This window comes from Prionailurus viverrinus, chromosome C1 (assembly GCF_022837055.1).
Source record: "Prionailurus viverrinus isolate Anna chromosome C1, UM_Priviv_1.0, whole genome shotgun sequence".
Classification (NCBI taxonomy): Eukaryota; Metazoa; Chordata; class Mammalia; order Carnivora; family Felidae; genus Prionailurus; species Prionailurus viverrinus.
Window position 1 is genome coordinate 54,051,661 of NC_062568.1, and position 12,767 is coordinate 54,064,427.

The following is a 12,767-nucleotide window of genomic DNA, read 5'->3' on the forward strand; positions in this document are numbered from 1 at the left end:
TAATATATTTGTTTGTTTAAGCTACTGAGTTCTGGGGTAATTTGTTGCATAAGAATAGATAACTTATGCTATGACTAGTAAATAGTCGTAGAGATGTAATACTCAGTATGGTGAATATAGACAATATTCTCTTATACTTATCAAACTTGCTAAGAGACTGTTAATTATTCCAGCTACTAAAAAGAAAGGATAATTGTATAATGTGATAGAAGTACTAATTATTACTGCAATGGCAGTTATGTTGCAATATGTGAATTAACATATTGTACACCTTAAATTTATATAATGTTATATGTCAAATATGATTCAATTAAAAAGTAGGAGTAACTTTTATACAGTACAATTTCAGATATCTCCAAATATCGTTTGCCCTCATTATTACTTCAAAATCATAGTCATTATTAGACTGGCCACTAGATCGTACTGTTTAGTGCATTAATAAACAAGCACATATTTTGATTTATAACACATTTGTTTTAGCCATATTGATGCCATGCATCCCCACCACAGAAATCTGCCAGTTCTTTTTTTTTTAGTTTATTTATCTTGAAAGAGAGAGTGTAAGCACGAGCAGGGGAGGGACAGAGAGAGGGAGAAAGAGAAAATCCATCCCAAGCAGGCTCCACACTGTAAGTGTGGAGCCCAACACACGGCTGAAACCCACGAACCGTGAGATCGTGACCTGAGCTGAAATAAGAGTCAGATGCTTAAACAACTGAGCCACCCAGGTGCCCCCGAAATCTACCAGTTCTTATCTCTTAAAGTCATCAGGCTTTTCAAGTTCATAACTGAAAATTGACCAGTTAACAAGAAATATAAGCTCATAATTGAAAAGTGACCAGTTAATAAGAAATATAACGCCTCATGTTAGGTGTTATAGTTGTTTCTGCCTTGTGGGGTTTGTAGTTAAAAGCTCAAATCACTGGGGCGCCTGGGTGGCGCAGTCGGTTAAGCGTCCGACTTCAGCCAGGTCACGATCTTGCGGTCCGTGAGTTCGAGCCTCGCGTCGGGCTCTGGGCTGATGGCTCAGAGCCTGGAGCCTGTTTCCGATTCTGTGTCTCCCTCTCTCTCTGCCCCTCCCCCGTTCATGCTCTGTCTCTCTCTGTCCCAAAAATAAATAAAAACGTTGAAAAAAATTTTTTTTAAAAAAAAAAGCTCAAATCACAAACTTATCAGCTCTGTAACCTCTGGAAAATTTAAGTGAAGACAATAATGTCTTTATAGGCAGAGGTGATATCTAAATATCAAACAGCTGATAGGCACAAGTGCTAACCAGTCAGAATATACACCAGCCTAAGAAACATCCAGTGAACAGCATCAGTCTGCTCATAGGAGGGTGAGGGTTCGATGAGTTCAGGTGTGCAGCCGCCATGTTTCAGGCCCATCCGATGAGCAGCCTTGACTGGGATGCTGTTCTCCCCACCCTGCCCAGTAGACTACTTTCAAGCACAGGCATAGCTCATGTGTCAGCTCCTCTGTGACGTCTTCCATGTCCATTGCTCTGCCCACTCCCACGGCACCTTGTGTAGCCCATCACCTCCCAGTCACATGCATTAGCATTTGTTCACATGCCTTCCTGCCCACTTCCCCCGCAGAATGAATCCCTCATTTCTTACCTTGGTTCTTTCCCTCCTGCTGCTCCAGTACCTGGCACCGTGCCTGGCCACAGTACATTCTTAGTAAATGTTGGCTCGATGAGAGGATGGTGGATCAATGCTGAATATTTTAATGGTTCCAGGAAAAAAAAAAATATCTGTTCTAGATGTAAGCAGGGATCTTAAGAATAGAGTAATACTCACATGTGAGTTTTTGCCTTTGTCTATAAAACAGCTTATTCTCACTTGGTGTCATGAAGATAAAACAATTTAGACCAACAACGGTTTCGTTTTCAAATACATTCTCATACTATTTTTCCCTTTATTTTTTCACTCTGGTAACAATGGTTTGTTGCTTCCATAGGTTATCAGCCCATTCTAAAGAAATGGCTTATGCGTCCAGACCACGGGTCCAGACAACTAGATTCTAGTTCGAACTCAAATATGTTTCCCAGGTCACTTCATCTCTCTGAGCTTTGGTTACTTTATTTATAAACTGAAACAGTTTGCTCAGTGACCTCTAAAGTACTTGCCATTTCTAAAATCCTAAAGTATTTTATGGCTTCAAGGGCTTGAGGTGGGGACTGTTGCTCATAGGCTCTTTTGCTCCTGTTTGTAAGTGACCCATCTGCACTTTTCTTAGGAACGTAGAGTTTAAATGTAGGCTCTGTTACGGCCCACTGAAGAAACCAAATTAAAGTAAAGATTTTCTAAAACTGTAATATTCAGTGTTGGCGAGAGTATGGTGAATGGGGCATTCATTCTTTCATGAGGCCAGAGGGAGTATAAGCCTTCTCCGTGGACCATTTGCACTGCATATCAAGAGAGTTTAAATTGTTCAAACTCTTTGATCCAATACTTCTTTTTCTATTGCATAAACCTAACTGAACACAAGAATTTGTGTATAAGGATGTTGATATTAGCACATTTATAAAAGCAAAGTAAGAAATATGGTAAATGACCAGCCACGGGAGAATGTTCAATAAATTGGTGTTGAAATTCCATGCAGTCATTAAAAAATCATGTTTTCAAAGAGTATTTAGTGGTAGGAAAGGCTAACAGAACCTGGATTCAAAACTGCGTATTCATCATCTTCATTTTGAAACATTTTATATGTATCAAGACTAGAAGGAAATATTCCAAAAAGTTAACGTGTACTTCTAGTAGGATTATACATAATTTCTCTCCTTTAAATTTGAGTTCAGCATTTCCCACAATAGACTGGTGCTGGTGTAATACTGTTACAAAACGGTCGTTTAAAACAGGTTAAAGACCTGTCAGGTGCAAAGCAGTGTGCTGGTGCTGTCGGTTTGGAAAGATGAGAAGAGTGACACCTGGTGTCTGAGAGCACCGTCTTGCAAGTACCGTAGACATAAATAAATACCCACTTGGCGGCAATGGGGATTGATGCTGTGAACAAGTTGCCAGCAGTGAAATATGATCGGACAGAGGAGGAGGCCATGGTTCGTATTTCTCAGGCACCTTCAGGCTCTGGGGGACACTGCAGCGCCGCCTGTAGGTCAGCCAGTGTGCGCATGCGTGTTGCCATCCCTTGGCCTGACTGACACAGAATCCTGGGAAGACCTTCCAAGAAGCCATCTTTGCCGTGTCTGTTTCTATTTTGGTGATATTTAAGATGTTCTTTTGAGGCGTTATTTTAACGATGAGCTCGGGATACAATATATCATTATGCAAAAATAGGACACGGTGTGTTTACAAAGACAGTATGTCCCGTAGATTCTGCAGAAGGTCGTAGAAGTATGACTATACAGTATAATTACTGGAAGCTCTTTCTGGCGTGGCGGTGTGTGCAGACCGAGTCTTTCCCTACTTAGTAGAGGTTCCTGAGAGCTGGAACGGGGCGGAGTCTTCGTCAGCTTCCAGAGCTCAGTAGTAGTTCCTGGCACACAGTAAGCATTAAATAGTTCTTGAATTAATAAATGTATGCTTACGTTACTAAGATTCATAATGAGCGGAGCCAAGAAAAATGCTAGTTGTGAGGCAATAGGGAGCAAGCAATAGACCCCCTGTCAGGCCTCCTTAATAGGGGAGCTTTATTGTAAGGATGGGCAATAAAGAACACAGGATACTCAGGACTACCCCACAGGGAGGCACACGCTGGATGGGCTCTGGAACCCTGCCATTGGAGTTCAAATTGTGTCTGGGCCACTTATGAGCTGTGTAGCCTTGGTCAAGTTACTTAGCTTCTCTGTGCTTCAGTGCCATCATCAGCGTCGTCATCATCATCATCATCATCATCATCAAGAGTCATTGTGAACATTGAATGAATGAATAGTTGTAAAACTCCTAAAATGATCCTTAGCACATGGTAAGGGCACAATAAATGCTAGCTATTATTGTTACCATTAGCTTTGCTACTGTTAGAGTTATTAAAGACTACAGTACAGTTTAGGTACCTGAAAAATCACGATGTGCCCTCAGTCCCAGGAGACGGATCATCTCTTCTCTTATGTCCACCAGTTAACTGGCTATTCCTGTCTCCTCTCATTTCTCTGGTATGACTGACTGCCTACCTGTCCCCACGATTCCCAGTTCATACTTCTGAGACGAGGAGGAAACAGACTGCCTTGTTCCAGCAGAGCAGGCTTTTTCACACCCGACCATCTCACAGCGTGCTCTCCAGCAGGAAGACTTGGGCCGGGGTCCTGCCCTCATCCAGTTGGCCTTGACTGGGGTGGGGTCAGCTGCATCTGATCTCAGCAGGGGAATGTGGGCACAAAGGAAGCCCTTGTAACCGTGAATTTTAAATTATTCAGCAAAGAGGGCTTGAAGAATAAAGAAAGGGTAGAAAAATAAAACGGAAAAGCAGCTTAACCCTTTGGAGAGACAAGATGACTTTTGGCATTTTCCACCTGGCACACTGATTCGTTTTCTAAGGCCCATTTGTTACTGTTCAGATCCATAAAGGAAATTGTGTGACTAAGAACTGTGGAGATGAGGTGAAACCTCAGAGGCCTTCACCGAATCTCTGCCTTTGTGGGCCATGACCTTCCCACCTCTGTGGCGTTCACGTTGCAGCTTGTCTACGTCATGATGTCTTGCTCAGTTCCCTTTGTGCCAAGGACCAGCCAAGAAACCACAGTGTGGTGTGTAAACTACACATGGAAATGCCGATGGGCCTTCTGATTAGCTCCATAGCTGAAGGATACCTTTGGGGAAAGCTCACAGGGAGGACATTAATGTCAAAGTTTCACGTTCTCCTAGACCATACTCGTCTCACTGTCACTGCCATGGATCTGCATCTTTTCACCCCTCCTCGTGTCCTCAAGGTGATCAGGACAATGCCATTTCATTTCCTGGAACAATAATAATAATAGTTAACATTTATTGTGCCATTACTATGTGCTAAGGCTCATTCTGGGCACTTTTATTTTCACTTTAAGACCACCCTAGAGGGGCGCCTGGGTGGCGCAGTCGGTTAAGCGTCCGACTTCAGCCAGGTCACAATCTCGCGGTCCGTGAGTTCGAGCCCCGCGTCGGGCTCTGGGCTGATGGCTCAGAGCCTGGAGCCTGTTTCCGATTCTGTGTCTCCCTCTCTCTCTGCCCCTCCCCCGTTCATGCTCTGTCTCTGTCCCAAAAATAAATAAACGTTGAAAAAAAAAATTAAAAAAAAAAAAAAAAAAGACCACCCTAGAAGTTGAGTTGAGTCAAGTCTGGTAGAAATGGCTGTTTGCTCCAATGCCTGTGTAGCTCTGCGTGAAACACACAGCAGGACACAGGTAGATGAACCTTTGGGTGGGGATGGGGGGGGGGGTAGTCAGCACTCACAGACTATGCAAGATCATTTCTGGGCCACCTCTCTTTTTTGTAGATGCCTATGATTTGGTATTTCTTTGGGCCAGAAAATAGCACTGGAAACACTGAACAGAAAGCATTCTATCCCTTATTACCCAATGTGTTTTTTCCAGAGCGTCCCAAAAGGTTATGTTGGGTTTTATGAGCTGCAGAGGATTGCTGACTGGTGCACCACCTAGAAAGACAAATGGCAAAAACTGCAGAGCTTGGAGCTGCCCTTGTAAGTCGGCTACTGAGCTGAGACAAAATCTCTGCTTCCTGTGCCCAGCTTGAATATTATGGCCAGCACTGGAAGAAGGAAAAGCATCATTTAAAACATTTTAATTGTCACCACATGTGATCTGGGTACTGAATGTTTTGAACTGAAAATCTCACTACCCAACTGAAAGTCAACAACACACACTTCTGATACTAAAGGTCGTCACTCTTTCCTGTCTTCCCTTCCCAAAACTGGAAATCAAATAAAATAACTAGGTCTTCTGCTGTGAGGTGCATTTCCTCGAGTGATCAAAACCAAAGGGCTTTTGGGCATCCTGACCCAATTAGCAACAAAGATGTCAAAATAGCAGTACAAAACAGGACGGAGAAAACAGTTTTAGCCTTCTGCTGATACCTACCTCTAGTGACCTTCTCAAATAAGGTTATTTGAAAATAAAATAAGGATCATTTTAAGATTTTGGTAGCAACCATTGCCTATTCTTTCAGAAAAGTAGCTGTTTTTACAGAAAGCTCCAAATGGTTTTTAAAACCAAATAGAATGTGATCTTTGTCGATGATGTGTTCACTTCATTTGAAGAGTATTGTTAAGTGCCCGGGAGTTGAAAATTCAGTATTGGTCATCTTTTAAAGATTGTAGATGGATTTTAGCCCACGATGCACACAGGAAACAACTGTTTTAGATGCCCTGCTCCTCTCTTAGCTCTGTAAAGACACCACTGTGGAAGGAAAACCCATGGAAAGGCTCCAGTGATGGAGAGACCATGTGTGAGAGGCTCAGAATTAGCTTCTGATTTCCCAGTGGCTTCAGGAAGGAACATCAGACTTAACCATTCCGGCCGAGGTCCAGGGCGCCCCTCCCTGTCTCAAGGAGAGAACAGTGTGAAGAAGTCTTATATACACGTCATTCTGTGTCTGAAGCATTGTGGGGTGGGATATATTCTGTTATTCCATCTTGACCCCAGGATGGATAACCCTGCCCTTTCATCCCCTTTGGCACAAAACAGAATCACTAGATAATCGCCACCCTTCAGTTTTCCGGCGTGTGTGTGTGTGTAGCTACAGCCAAGGTAAACTGGTCTCTCAGGTTTCTTTTGAGTTGAAATTAGCTGAGCTGTTTGTTTCCTCTGAGCCATATACTGATGCTTTTTGAACTATCTTTGTGTTTGAGGGATTTTTTTTTTTTTCATGGTATCAGCACACCACTTCCTCCGGGTCATTACTTTGAAACAGTTTTGCAGAGGGAGCTATCCCTGCTGGCCAGCAGCCTAAGCAAGCAAAGCAATGATGGAGGGATGGCCACAGACCTTTACAGTGCATTTCATGTTTGTGCAGGACTTCATGAAATGACTTCTCATCCACTCATCTTGGCAGATAGGGTGGGCTGGCATCTGAGCTTGCCAGCCAGAAACTGCACTTTGTCAATATCGGGCACTGACTCCCCCGTTTGAATGATTCTCAAAGTTGAGGCTAAAATAATGTCCTCAGATGACCCTTTGCGACTGTCTCTTTCTGAGAATTCCATGGAACTCTTTTTTGAATGTGGATTTCTACTTAATCTTTGGTACTTTCAGATGATACCTTTTGGAAAATGCAAGTTTGAGTAAAACCACTCTTAACTTTCCTTTTATTATACTTTAAATATTTGTATTAATGAACGACCTGTGAATGTCAATACACAAACATATACAGTGCTTTTACTAATATGTTTTATAAATATTATTCCCTTTTCCATAGATTCATAAGTTTCTTTTATCATGAAGATAATAATAGTTTATAGTATCTCAAGGGTAAATCCTAAACCTTTAAGTACTTTACTTTTGTATTTATGTTAAGGAAAATAGAATGAGAGATTTAAAATATATAATCTTGGGGCGCCTGGGTGGCGCAGTCGGTTAAGCGTCCGACTTCAGCCAGGTCACGATCTCGCGGTCCGTGAGTTCGAGCCCCGCGTCAGGCTCTGGGCTGATGGCTCGGAGCCTGGAGCCTGTTTCCGATTCTGTGTCTCCCTCTCTCTCTGCCCCTCCCCCATTCATGCTCTGTCTCTCTCTGTCCCAAAAATAAATAAAAACGTTGAAAAAAATTTTTTAAAAAATAAAAAATAAAATAAAAAAATAAAAATAAAATATATAATCTTATTGGGGCGCCTGGGTGGCTCAGTCAGTTAGGTGTCTGACTTCAGCTCAGGTCATAATTTCACCATTCATGAGTTTGAGCCCCGCATCAGGCTCTGTGCTGACAGTTCGGAGCCTGGAGCCTGCTTTGGATTCTATGTGTCCCTCTCTCTCTCTCTCTCTGCCCCTCCCATGCTTATACTCCGTGTCTCTCGCTGTGTCTCAAAATTAAGTAAACATTTAAACAATTAAAATATATAACTTTGTTAAGTTCATAGTGATTTTTAATATTCCCAGACTTACGCATTACAAAACTGATTTCACTTTTATTAAATTCTGAACTTATATTTTTAAGAGTGCTTTTGTGGGGAGTAGCAGGGGTGGGAGGAGTTACATTTAAGGAAAATAATCACTGAGGTGACCTAGTCCTTTCATGGACTTTATTTTTGTAAAAACCCAAAATTCTAGCAGCGCAGTAATGTGTACCGGTTACTTTCCTGAGTAACGTTGTGTACGATACAGTCATATTATAATTTAAATCTTTTTTAAAAGTTGCATTTTAAGTAAAAAAAAAAAATTGCAAGATTGTATTTTTAATTTTTTTAACGTTTATTTATTTTTGAGAGAGACAGAGACAGAATGAGAGTGGGTTAGGGACAGAGAGAGAGGGAGACACAGAATCTGAAGCAGGTTCCAGGCTCTGAGCTGTCAGCACAGAACCCGAAGCAGGGCTCGAACTTACAAACTGAACTGTGAGATCCTGAGCCAAAGTCGGACACTCAACCAACTGAGCCACCCAGGCACTCCAATGTTTATTTATTTTTGAGAGAGAGAGAGAAAGAGAGAGAAAGCACGAGCAGGGGAGGGTCAGAGAGAGAGGGAGACACAGAATCTGAAACAGGCTCCAGGCTCTGAGCTGTCAGCACAGAGCCTGACATGGGGCTCGAACTCACGAAACACGAGGTCATGACCTGAGCCAAAGTCAGACGCACAACCAACTGAGCCACCCAGGAGCCCCTCAAGATTTTATTAAGTAACCACTATACCCAAATTGGGGCTCAAACACACAACCCCAAGATCAAGAGGCGCGTGCTCCACTGACCGAGCCAGCCAGGTACCCCTTCAAGTCGGCATTTTTGAAACTGAGGATATACACGTCACCGACAGTAATCTTTAACGACTCCAGAGTAGAACGTGTATTGCTCTTGTTCTCCATTGCTTAACCTTTTGTGTGTTGCTTATGCCTGTAAAGATTTTGAGATACTTCATCTTTTTGTATCTCTCAGCATTATTTAGAAGCTCATCTATATTTTCAAGATATGAGGGGGGAACAAAGCCAAAGAAGGAACCCTTATCTCTGCGGTGTGCAGTTAGAGGTTGAAGGGAATTCAGCGGACACTGCTAGGGAAGAATGCTAAACATGTGCCTCCACAGAGGATTTTGTACGAGGCAGGAAGAAGTTTCAGAGGAGTAGAAAGGTGTGTGTACAGAAGCCACTGTACTTTGGAAAATGAGCTTTCACACCGGTCATCTTCATATTGGTTCTCCGTGAGCTCCCTGCCGACGAGAGCTGGATACTCAGAGTGTTTTCGGTGTGGTGTTCAGTTTTGCTGAAGCTTCAGTTGACTCTTGGCACGGCTGTCTTTTGCGTCACAGTGTCATCCTCATCTTGTGGTGGCCGAACTTGGGCATAATGATAGGTATCGTGGTTTTGTTTCCTCACTTGCTCAGAGAAAAATCAGACCTTGCTTCAAAGCCTGTTTTCTTTCAGTTCACTATGCACCCCCTCCGAAAACATTCTCAGACCATTGCTGTTCTCTCTGTTTGCTCCTTAACCGCGAGAATAAAGCAGCCTGGAAAATCAGCGCTGTTTTCTATTCCCCAGGTGGGTGAGACCACCCCAAAGGGCTTTGGGGCATCTTCTTAGTGCCCTAGAAGAGAAGTCCTGTTCTCTGCCTTGGAGGGTTTTGAGACAAGTGGCTTCCTATCCTCCTCCTGGGAGGGATGGCGACAAGCCTACTGATGGGCAGTGAGCCCATCCGGGTGAATGAAGACAAAGCAGTGAGCATAAAATCTATTTACTAATCCCTATTTCTCTTTAAATTTTAGGAGAAACAGTATTTTTAGGAAGTTGCTGGGGCATTTTTTTTTTCTGAATTTGTGTTCCTTGAATCTAGCGATGTTTGGAAATGCACAAAAATGCGGCAGCACTGGTGAATGAGAATGGGACCGTCACAAATCAGGTGGATCAACACCAGCTTTTTGAAATGGTCCTGAGGGGATTTGAAACCTAGCTGTAGAATGATATAAAACAGAGTTACTGGAATTACTAGTACCCAACTTTTCTCAACTGTCAAATAGGGTAAATTCTTCATTCTCACATTGCATTGAATTATCCCTCTGTGAACAGAAAGAGCCACTTTTCCTGCTCTGTTTCCTCCTTTATGAAGCAGCACTAACCATGGAGACACTTAGCTCACTTAGTCATGATAGCTGACACTGTTGAGTGTTTAGTATGCTCCAGGCACTTTACCCCACAGTGGCTGCCTTTCTCACTTAGATGCATCAAACACCTTCTGAGTGGAACTGTAGGAAGTTGGCAAGGAGAGGGAGAGGGTACTTTAGGAAATGGGCAAGAGCCTTTGACTTGGGAAGACCCAGTGGAAAGGAGGCCAGAGGATGGCATGCCAGTCCAGGTCCTCGGGTGAATCATGAGGTACCGAACTGTGGTTACTTTGAATGATATATGCTCAGAAGTGGTTTTGGTCACCAAGTTTTTAATCATTAAAGAAAAAAAAATTCTGAATTAGATTTCTAAGTGTTTATTTATTTTGGGAAAGAGAGAGAGAATGCAAGCAAGCAGGGGAGGGGCAGAGAGAGAGGGAGGGAGAGAATCGCAAGCAGGCTCCACACCATCAGTGCAGAGCCTGATGCGGGGCCCAAGCCCATGAACCGAGAGACCATGACCTGAGCCGAAACCAAGAGTCAGATGCTTAACCGACTGAGCCACCCAGGCGTCCCTCTAAACTAGATTTGACTTCTTCCGAAATATTTGTTTAATGGCTGGTGAAGACAGTGAAGATAAAGGAAGCTTTGGAGACTCATTGGGTCAGCCCACATCGCTCCTTAGTTCCTGGGAACTTTTGTCTTGTGAAGATGGAATGAGGTGACTCAGGGTCATCATGACTGTTTTCTGTACTCGGACTTTAGAGCTTCGCACACGGATGCATGTGTGTAACAATAAGCAAGCATTCCTACTTCTGCCTTTGAGGTAGATGTGTCACAGTGAGATGGGCCCAGACTTCCGGCACCCTCCTCCCGACTTAAGACGGAGACATTTCTGGAAATGGTGAAAATTCTCACAGGCCACACAAAATCAGCCACTGTCGCCATCTCAGAAAATTCTTACGAAGGCGTATATCTGTCGGCAATCGAGGCCGTCCTTAATTTATGAAATTTGCTTTATTGGTGTACAGAAAGGGTCACTGTTTACCCATCCAGTCCTTCAAAGGTTAGGACATTTTATTTTGTCTATGGAAAGTCGTGGAACTTTTAAGTAATCTTTAGGTTCAAAAATGGAAGAAATAAGGAAAAGAATAAAACCTTGTGATTAAAAAATCCGGATAACAGACAATTAATGGAGGAATATTTGCTAATAATGGAGAAGACAAGAAATATATGAAACACTGCCAGCCTCACTAATAAAAGAAATGAAAATCAAAACTGTCCATATGTATAATTTTCATCTATCAAATTGGTAAATATTTTTAAAAGTGCTAATAATAGAACATATTGAAAAGAAATGAAGGCACCCAGGGGGGTGCCTGGGTGGCTCAGTGGGTTAAGCATCTGACTTCAGCTCAGTCATGATCTCATGGTTTGTGGGTTTGAGCCCCACTTTGGGCTCTGGGCTGACAGCTCAGAGCCTGGAGCCTGTTTCGGATTCTGGGTCTCCCTGTCTCTCTGGCCCTTCCCCGCTTGTGCGCTCTCTCTCTCTCTCTCTCTCTCTCTCTCAAAAATAAAATAAAAACATAAAAAAAATTTTTTTAAAAAGAAATGGAGTAGGTACTAATGGGGTAAGAAATGCTCCCGCTGTGAGAAAACAGTTTAACAATATGTATCAGGATCATTAAAAGAGAAAACTTTGTATCTTCCATTCCAGTAATTGTACTGTAACACATGTATCCTGAGAAAATAATCTGAAATGACTACAAATATTTAGTCTGTTAACCTGGTAGGATTTGTAACAGCGAAATTGGATGCAATTTAAATGTTTAACAATGAAAATTAGCTACATAGGTAATAGACCACACATAAAATGAAATATTCAACTATTAAAATTGCATTAGGAGAATAATAATATGAGCAAGTGTGAAAAAAGGATATAAAACTACATATATACAGTAGGATCCCATTTTATTATTTTTTTTATTTGAGAGAGAGAGAGAATATGAGTGGGAGAGAGGAGCTGAGGGAGAGAGAGAGAGAGAGAGAGAGAGAGAATCTCAAACAGGCTCATGCTCAGTATGGAGCCCAATCTGGAGCTCAATCCCATGAGCCTGAGATCATGACCTGAGCTGAAATCAAGGGTCAGATATTCGACCGATTGAGCCACTGAGGCACCCCAGTATGATCCCATTTTAGACACACACACACACACACACACACACACACACACACAGGAAAAAAGACTGGAAGCAAATTCCAAAATGTTAACTGGTTTCTTTGAGTACTATGGGTCATTTAAAAATTTATTTATATTTTCTAAACATTTCCATGTATGAATTTTTAATAAGGAAAAAGATATATTAAGTGAAGGAAGAAAACTAAAAAAGGTAAGAGAAACTTAAGGAAATTACCCCCCAGACAGTGTGATTCTGCCATAGGATCTCACTACAGCCCTATATATTCTTTTTCTTTTTTTTTTAATTTGAGAGAAAGAATGATGGGGGGAGGAGCAGAGAGAGAGAGAGAGAGAGAGAGAGAGAGAGAGAGAGAGAGAGAGTCAGTCTCAAGCAGGCTTCAC

At 42.4% G+C, this 12,767-nt stretch overlaps 1 protein-coding gene and 1 long non-coding RNA gene across 7 annotated transcripts in view; one reads left to right on the plus strand and one right to left on the minus strand.

Annotated features, from left to right (window-relative positions):
- WIPF1 (WAS/WASL interacting protein family member 1) overlaps window positions 1-12,767 on the plus strand; it is a 128,366-nt gene that overhangs the window by 57,993 nt on the left and 57,606 nt on the right. The window lies entirely within an intron of this gene.
- LOC125171897 (uncharacterized) overlaps window positions 1-12,767 on the minus strand; it is a 134,439-nt gene that overhangs the window by 13,206 nt on the left and 108,466 nt on the right. For all 4 annotated transcript variants that reach the window (XR_007154485.1, XR_007154486.1, XR_007154484.1 and 1 more), the window contains exon 3: window positions 1,617-4,912. This is a non-coding gene — a long non-coding RNA (uncharacterized LOC125171897). The remainder of the gene's footprint in view (window positions 1-1,616; window positions 4,913-12,767) is intronic.